Below are 9,727 nucleotides of genomic sequence, written 5' to 3'. Positions count from 1 at the left end.
CATTTTGGACGACATACGAAACTGACGTTTTTTCCACAGTTTGGACGACATACTAAACTATGACGTTTTTTTCCACATTTTGGACGACACACTAAACTATAACATTTTTTTCCACGTTTTGGACAACATCCTAAACTATGACGTTTTTTCCACATTTTGGACGACATACTAAACTATGACGTTTTTTCCACAGTTTGGACGACATACTAAAGTAGTAAATTTTTGTCACAGTTTGGACGACATAGTAAACTATGACGTTTTTTTCACATTTTGGACGACATACTAAGCTATGCCGTTTTGACCCCATTTTGGACGACCAACTAAACTATGACTTTTTTTCACATTTTGGACGACATACGAAACCATGATGTTTTTGTCATATTTTAGACGACATACTAAACTATGACGTTTTTGGTCGTCATACGAAACGACAACGTTTTTGGTCACATTTTTCATTTGATAGGCTAAATAAGAGTGACAGGAAACAGGGGACAAGAGTGGGGGAAGACATGGAGCGAAGGGCCGTGAGCAGGAATCGAACCCAGGCGGCTGCGTCGGAGACCAGTTTGTGGTTCACCCGCTTAACCCATTGAGCGATACGAGCACCTGGTCACTCTTTGGACGACATACTAAACTATGACGTTTTTGTCACATTTTGGACGACAAACTAAATTATGAGGTTTTCTTCCACATTTTGGACGACATACTAAACGATAATGTTTTCATCACATTTTGGACGACATACTAAACTATGACGTTTTCATCACATTTTGGACAACATACTTAAACTATGACCTTTTTGTCATATTTTGGACGACACACTAAACTATGACGTTTTTTTCCACATTTTGGACGACATACTAAACTATTACGTTTTTGTCACAGTTTGGACGACATACTAAACTATGATGTTTTTGTCATATTTTGGACGACATACTAAACTATGACGTTTTCATCACATTTTGGACAACATACTTAAACTATGACGTTTTTGTCATATTTTGGACGACATACTAAACTATTACGTTTTTGTCACAGTTTGAACGACATACTAAACTATGATGTTTTTGTCATATTTTGGACGACATACTAAACTATTACGTTTTTGTCACAGTTTGGACGACATACTAAACTATGATGTTTTTGTCATATTTTGGACGACATACTAAACTATGACGTTTTGGACGACATACTAAACTATGATGTTTTTTCCACATTTTGGACGACATACTAAACTATGATGTTTTTGTCACATTTTGGACGACATACTAAATTATGAGGTTTTCTTCCACATTTTGGACGACATACTAAACGATAATGTTTTCATCACATTTTGGACGACATACAAAACTATGACGTTTTTGTCATATTTTGGATGACATACTAAACTATGCCATATTGACCCCATTTTGGACGATATACTAAAGTATGACGTTTTCGTGACATTTTGGACGACATACTAAACTATGACCATTTTTTCCACATTTTGGACGACATACTAAACTGTGACGTTTTTGTCATAATTTGGACGACATACTAAACTGTGATGTTTTTGTCACATTTTGGACGACATACTAAACTATGACGTTTTTGTCATATTTTGGACCACATACTAAACTATGACGTTTTTACCACAGTTTGGACGACATACTAAACTATGACGTTTTGAACGACATACTAAACTATGACGTTTTTGGTCGTTTTTTGGATGACATACTAAACTGTGACGTTTTTGGTCGACATACTGAATTATGACAATTTTTTCCTCATTTTGGATGACATACTAAACTATGACGTTTTGGTCACCTTTTTCATTTGATAGGCTAATTAAGAGAGTGACAGGGGACAAGAGTGGGGCAAGACATGGAGCGAAGGGCCGTGAGCAGGAATCGAACCCAGGCGGCTGCGTCGGAGACCAGTTTGTGGTTCACCCGCTTAACCCATTGAGCTATACGAGTACCTGGTCACTTTTTGGACAACATACTAAACTATGACGTTTTCATCACATTTTGGACAACATACTTAAACTATGACGTTTTTGTCATATTTTGGACGACATACTAAACTATTACGTTTTTGTCACAGTTTGAACGACATACTAAACTATGATGTTTTTGTCATATTTTGGACGACATACTAAACTATTACGTTTTTGTCACAGTTTGGACGACATACTAAACTATGATGTTTTTGTCATATTTTGGACGACATACTAAACTATGACGTTTTGGACGACATACTAAACTATGACGTTTTTTCCACATTTTGGACGACATACTAAACTATGATGTTTTTGTCACATTTTGGACGACATACTAAATTATGAGGTTTTCTTCCACATTTTGGACGACATACTAAACGATAATGTTTTCATCACATTTTGGACGACATACAAAACTATGACGTTTTTGTCATATTTTGGATGACATACTAAACTATGCCATATTGACCCCATTTTGGACGATATACTAAAGTATGACGTTTTCGTGACATTTTGGACGACATACTAAGCTATGACCATTTTTTCCACATTTTGGACGACATACTAAACTGTGACGTTTTTGTCATAATTTGGACGACATACTAAACTGTGATGTTTTTGTCACATTTTGGACGACATGACGTTTTTGTCATATTTTGTACCACATACTAAACTATGACGTTTTTACCACAGTTTGGACGACATACTAAACTATGACGTTTTGAACGACATACTAAACTATGACGTTTTTGGTCGACATACTAAACTGTGACGTTTTTGGTCGACATACTGAATTATGACAATTTTTTCCTCATTTTGGATGACATACTAAACTATGACGTTTTGGTCACCTTTTTCACTTGATAGGCTAATTAAGAGAGTGACAGGGGACAAGACATGGAGCGAAGGGCCATGAGCAGGAATCGAACCCAGGCGGCTGCGTCGGAGACCAGTTTGTGGTTCACCCGCTTAACCCATTGAGCTATACGAGTACCTGGTCACTTTTTGGACGACATACTAAACTATGACGTTTTCATCACATTTTGGACAACATACTTAAACTATGACGTTTTTGTCATATTTTGGACGACATACTAAACTATGACGTTTTTGTCACATTTTGGACGACATACTAAATTATGAGGTTTTCTTCCACATTTTGGACGACATACTAAACGATGATGTTTTCATCACATTTTGGACGACATACTAAACTATGACGTTTTCGTGACATTTTGGACGACATACTAAACTATGACCATTTTTTCCACATTTTGGACGATATACTAAACTGTGACGTTTTTGTCATAATTTGGACGACATACTAAACTATGATGTTTTCATCACATTTTGGACGACATACTAAACTATGATGTTTTTAGTCACATTTTTGATGACATACTAAACGATTGCGTTTTTGTCACAGTTTGGACGACATACTAAACTATGACGTTTTTGGTCGTTTTTTGGATGACATACTAAACTATGACGTTTTTTTCCACATTTTGGACGACACACTAAACTATAACATTTTTTTTCCACATTTTGGACAACATCCTAAACTATGACGTTTTTTCCACAGTTTGGACGACATACTAAACTATGACGTTTTTTCCACAGTTTGGACGACATACTAAACTATGATGTATTTTCCACAGTTTGGACGACATACTAAAGTATTACATTTTTGTCACAGTTTGGATGACATACTAAACTATGACGTTTTGGTCGACATACTGAATTATGACAATTTTTTCCTCATTTTGGATGACATACTAAACTGTGACGTTTTTGGTCACCTTTTTCATTTGATAGGCTAATTAAGAGTGACAGGAAACAGGGGACAAGAGTGGGGGAAGACATGGAGTGAAGGGCTGTGAGCAGGAATCGAACCCAGGCGGCTGCGTCGGAGAACAGTTTGTGATTCACCCACTTAACCCATTGAGCTATACGGGCACCTGGTCACTCTTTGAACGACATACTATACGATGATGTTTTCATCACATTTTGGACGACATACTAAACTATGACGTTTTGGTCACATTTTGGATGACATACTAAACTATGACGTTTTTGTCATATTTTGGATGACATACTAAATTATGAGGTTTTCTTCCACATTTTGGACGACATACTAAACGATGATGTTTTCATCACATTTTGGACGACATACTAAATTATGACGTTTTTGTCATATTTTGGATGACATACTAAACTGTGCCATTTTGACCCCATTTTGGACGATATACTAAAGTGTGACGTTTTCGTGACATTTTGGACGACATACTAAACTGTGACGTTTTTGTCATAATTTGGACGACATACTAAACTATGATGTTTTCATCACATTTTGGACGACATACTAAACTATGACGTTTTTGTCACATTTTGGACGACATACTAAACTATGACGTTTTTGTCATATTTTGGATGACATACTAAACTATGCCATTTTGACCCCATTTTGGACGATATACTAAACTGTGACGTTTTCGTGACATTTTGGACGACATACTAAACTGTGCCATTTTGACCCCATTTTGGACGATATACTAAAGTGTGACGTTTTCGTGACATTTTGGACGACATACTAAACTGTGACGTTTTTGTCATAATTTGGACGACATACTAAACTATGATGTTTTTGTCACATTTTGGACAACATACTAAACTACGAAGTTTTTGTCATATTTTGGACCACATACTAAACTATTACGTTTTTGTCACAGTTTGGACGACATACTAAACTATGAGGTTTTTGTCATATTTTGGACGACATACTAAACTATGACGTTTTGGACGACATACTAAACTATGACGTTTTTTCCACATTTTGGACGACATACTAAACTATGATGTTTTTGTCACATTTTGGACGACATACTAAATTATGAGGTTTTCTTCCACATTTTGGACAACATACTAAACGATAATGTTTTCATCACATTTTGGACGACATACAAAACTATGACGTTTTTGTCATATTTTGGATGACATACTAAACTATGCCATATTGATCCCATTTTGGACGATATACTAAAGTATGACGTTTTCGTGACATTTTGGACGACATACTAAACTATGACCATTTTTTCCACATTTTGGACGACATACTAAACTGTGACGTTTTTGTCATAATTTGGACGACATACTAAACTGTGATGTTTTTGTCACATTTTGGACGACATACTAAACTATGACGTTTTTGTCATATTTTGGACCACATACTAAACTATGACGTTTTTACCACAGTTTGGACGACATACTAAACTATGACGTTTTGAACGACATACTAAACTATGACGTTTTTGGTCGACATACTAAACTGTGACGTTTTTGGTCGACATACTGAATTATGACAATTTTTTCCTCATTTTGGATGACATACTAAACTATGACGTTTTGGTCACCTTTTTCATTTGATAGGCTAATTAAGAGAGTGACAGGGGACAAGAGTGGGGCAAGACATGGAGCGAAGGGCCATGAGCAGGAATCGAACCCAGGCGGCTGCGTCGGAGACCAGTTTGTGGTTCACCCGCTTAACCCATTGAGCTATACGAGTACCTGGTCACTTTTTGGACGACATACTAAACTATGACGTTTTCATCACATTTTGGACAACATACTTAAACTATGACGTTTTTGTCATATTTTGGACGACATACTAAACTATTACGTTTTTGTCACAGTTTGAACGACATACTAAACTATGATGTTTTTGTCATATTTTGGACGACATACTAAACTATGACGTTTTGGACGACATACTAAACTATGATGTTTTTGTCATATTTTGGATGACAAACTAAACTATTACGTTTTTGTCACAGTTTGGACGACATACTAAACTATGATGTTTTTGTCATATTTTGGACGACATACTAAACTATGACGTTTTGGACGACATACTAAACTATGATGTTTTTGTCATATTTTGGACGACATACTAAACTATGACGTTTTGGACGACATACTAAACTATGATCTTTTTGTCATATTTTGGACGACATACTAAACTATTACGTTTTTGTCACAGTTTGGACGACATACTAAACTATGATGTTTTTGTCATATTTTGGACGACATACTAAACTATTACGTTTTGGACGACATACTAAACTATGACGTTTTTTCCACATTTTGGACGACATACTAAACTATGATGTTTTTGTCACAGTTTGGACGACATACTAAACTATGACTTTTTTTAACATTTGGACGACATACTGAACTATGACGTTTTCATCACATTTTGGACGACATACTAAACTATGACGTTTTTGTCACATTTTGGACGACATACTAAACTATGACGTTTTTTCCACATTTTGGACGACATACTAAACTATGATGTTTTTGTCACAGTTTGGACGACATACTAAACTATGACTTTTTTTCCACATTTTGGACGACATACTAAACTATGATGTTTTTGTCACAGTTTGGACGACATACTAAACTATGACGTTTTTTCCACATTTTGGACGACATACTAAACTATGATGTTTTTGTCACAGTTTGGACGACATACTAAACTATGCCATTTTGACCCCATTTTGGACGATATACTAAAGTATGACGTTTTCGTGACATTTTGGACGACATACTAAACTATGACCATTTTTTCCACATTTTGGACGACATACTAAACTGTGACGTTTTTGTCATAATTTGGACGACATACTAAACTATGATGTTTTCATCACATTTTGGACGACATACTAAACTATGATGTTTTTAGTCACATTTTTGATGACATACTAAACTATTGCGTTTTTGTCACAGTTTGGATGACATACTAAACTATGACGTTTTTTTCCACATTTTGGACAACACACTAAACTATAACATTTTTTTCCACATTTTGGACAACATCCTAAACTATGACGTTTTTTCCACATTTTGGACGACATACTAAACTATGACGTTTTTTCCACAGTTTGGACGACATAGTAAACTATGACGTTTTTTTCACATTTTGGACGACATACTAAACTATGACGTTTTTTTCCACATTTTGGACGACACACTAAACTATAACATTTTTTTTCCACATTTTGGACAACATCCTAAACTATGACGTTTTTTCCACAGTTTGGACGACATACTAAACTATGACGTTTTTTCCACAGTTTGGACGACATACTAAACTATGATGTATTTTCCACAGTTTGGACGACATACTAAACTATGATGTATTTTCCACAGTTTGGACGACATACTAAACTATGATGTATTTTCCACAGTTTGGACGACATACTAAAGTATTAAATTTTTGTCACAGTTTGGATGACATAGTAAACTATGACGTTTTTTTCACATTTTGGACAACATACTAAACTATGACGTTTTGGTCGACATACTGAATTATGACAATTTTTTCCTCATTTTGGATGACATACTAAACTGTGACATTTTTGGTCACCTTTTCCATTTGATAGGCTAATTAAGAGTGACAGGAAACAGGGGACAAGAGTGGGGGAAGACATGGAGTGAAGGGCCGTGAGCAGGAATCGAACCCAGGCGGCTGCGTCGGAGAACAGTTTGTGGTTCACCCGCTTAACCCATTGAGCTATACGGGCACCTGGTCACTCTTTGGACAACATACTAAACTATGACGTTTTTGTCACATTTTGGACGACATACTCAACTTTGACATTTTTTTCCACATTTTGGATGACATACTATACGATGATGTTTTCATCACATTTTGGACGACATACTAAACTATGATGTTTTTGTCACATTTTGGACGACATACTAAACTATGACGTTTTGGTCACATTTTGGACGATATACTAAACTATGACGTTTTTGTCATATTTTGGATGACATACTAAACTATGACGTTTTGGTCACATTTTGGACGACATACTAAATTATGAGGTTTTCTTCCACATTTTGGACGACATACTAAACGATGATGTTTTCATCACATTTTGGACGACATACTAAACTATGACGTTTTTGTCATATTTTGGATGACATACTAAACTATGACGTTTTGGACGACATACTAAACTATGATGTTTTTGTCATATTTTGGATGACATACTAAACTATTACGTTTTTGTCATATTTTGGACGACATACTAAACTATGACGTTTTGGACGACATACTAAACTATGATGTTTTTGTCATATTTTGGATGACATACTAAACTATTACGTTTTTGTCACAGTTTGGACGACATACTAAACTATGATGTTTTTGTCATATTTTGGACGACATACTAAACTATGACGTTTTGGACGACATACTAAACTATGATGTTTTGGACGACATACTAAACTATGAGGTTTTCTTCCACATTTTGGACGACATACTAAACTATGATGTTTTTGTCATATTTTGGATGACAAACTAAACTATTACGTTTTTGTCACAGTTTGGACGACATACTAAACTATGATGTTTTTGTCATATTTTGGACGACATACTAAACTATGACGTTTTGGACGACATACTAAACTATGATGTTTTTGTCATATTTTGGACGACATACTAAACTATGACGTTTTGGACGACATACTAAACTATGATCTTTTTGTCATATTTTGGACGACATACTAAACTATTACGTTTTTGTCACAGTTTGGACGACATACTAAACTATGATGTTTTTGTCATATTTTGGACGACATACTAAACTATTACGTTTTGGACGACATACTAAACTATGACGTTTTTTCCACATTTTGGACGACATACTAAACTATGATGTTTTTGTCACAGTTTGGACGACATACTAAACTATGACTTTTTTTTAACATTTGGACGACATACTGAACTATGACGTTTTCATCACATTTTGGACGACATACTAAACTATGACGTTTTTGTCACATTTTGGACGACATACTAAACTATGACGTTTTTTCCACATTTTGGACGACATACTAAACTATGATGTTTTTGTCACAGTTTGGACGACATACTAAACTATGACTTTTTTTCCACATTTTGGACGACATACTAAACTATGATGTTTTTGTCACAGTTTGGACGACATACTAAACTATGACGTTTTTTCCACATTTTGGACGACATACTAAACTATGATGTTTTTGTCACAGTTTGGACGACATACTAAACTATGCCATTTTGACCCCATTTTGGACGATATACTAAAGTATGACGTTTTCGTGACATTTTGGACGACATACTAAACTATGACCATTTTTTCCACATTTTGGACGACATACTAAACTGTGACGTTTTTGTCATAATTTGGACGACATACTAAACTATGATGTTTTCATCACATTTTGGACGACATACTAAACTATGATGTTTTTAGTCACATTTTTGATGACATACTAAACTATTGCGTTTTTGTCACAGTTTGGATGACATACTAAACTATGACGTTTTTTTCCACATTTTGGACAACACACTAAACTATAACATTTTTTTCCACATTTTGGACAACATCCTAAACTATGACGTTTTTTCCACATTTTGGACGACATACTAAACTATGACGTTTTTTCCACAGTTTGGACGACATAGTAAACTATGACGTTTTTTTCACATTTTGGACGACATACTAAACTATGACGTTTTTTTCCACATTTTGGACGACACACTAAACTATAACATTTTTTTTCCACATTTTGGACAACATCCTAAACTATGACGTTTTTTCCACAGTTTGGACGACATACTAAACTATGACGTTTTTTCCACAGTTTGGACGACATACTAAACTATGATGTATTTTCCACAGTTTGGACGACATACTA

The sequence above is a fragment of the Acanthochromis polyacanthus genome, chromosome 12, assembly GCF_021347895.1.
Source record: "Acanthochromis polyacanthus isolate Apoly-LR-REF ecotype Palm Island chromosome 12, KAUST_Apoly_ChrSc, whole genome shotgun sequence".
Classification (NCBI taxonomy): Eukaryota; Metazoa; Chordata; class Actinopteri; family Pomacentridae; genus Acanthochromis; species Acanthochromis polyacanthus.
Note: the sequence above shows the minus strand (reverse complement) of the source record.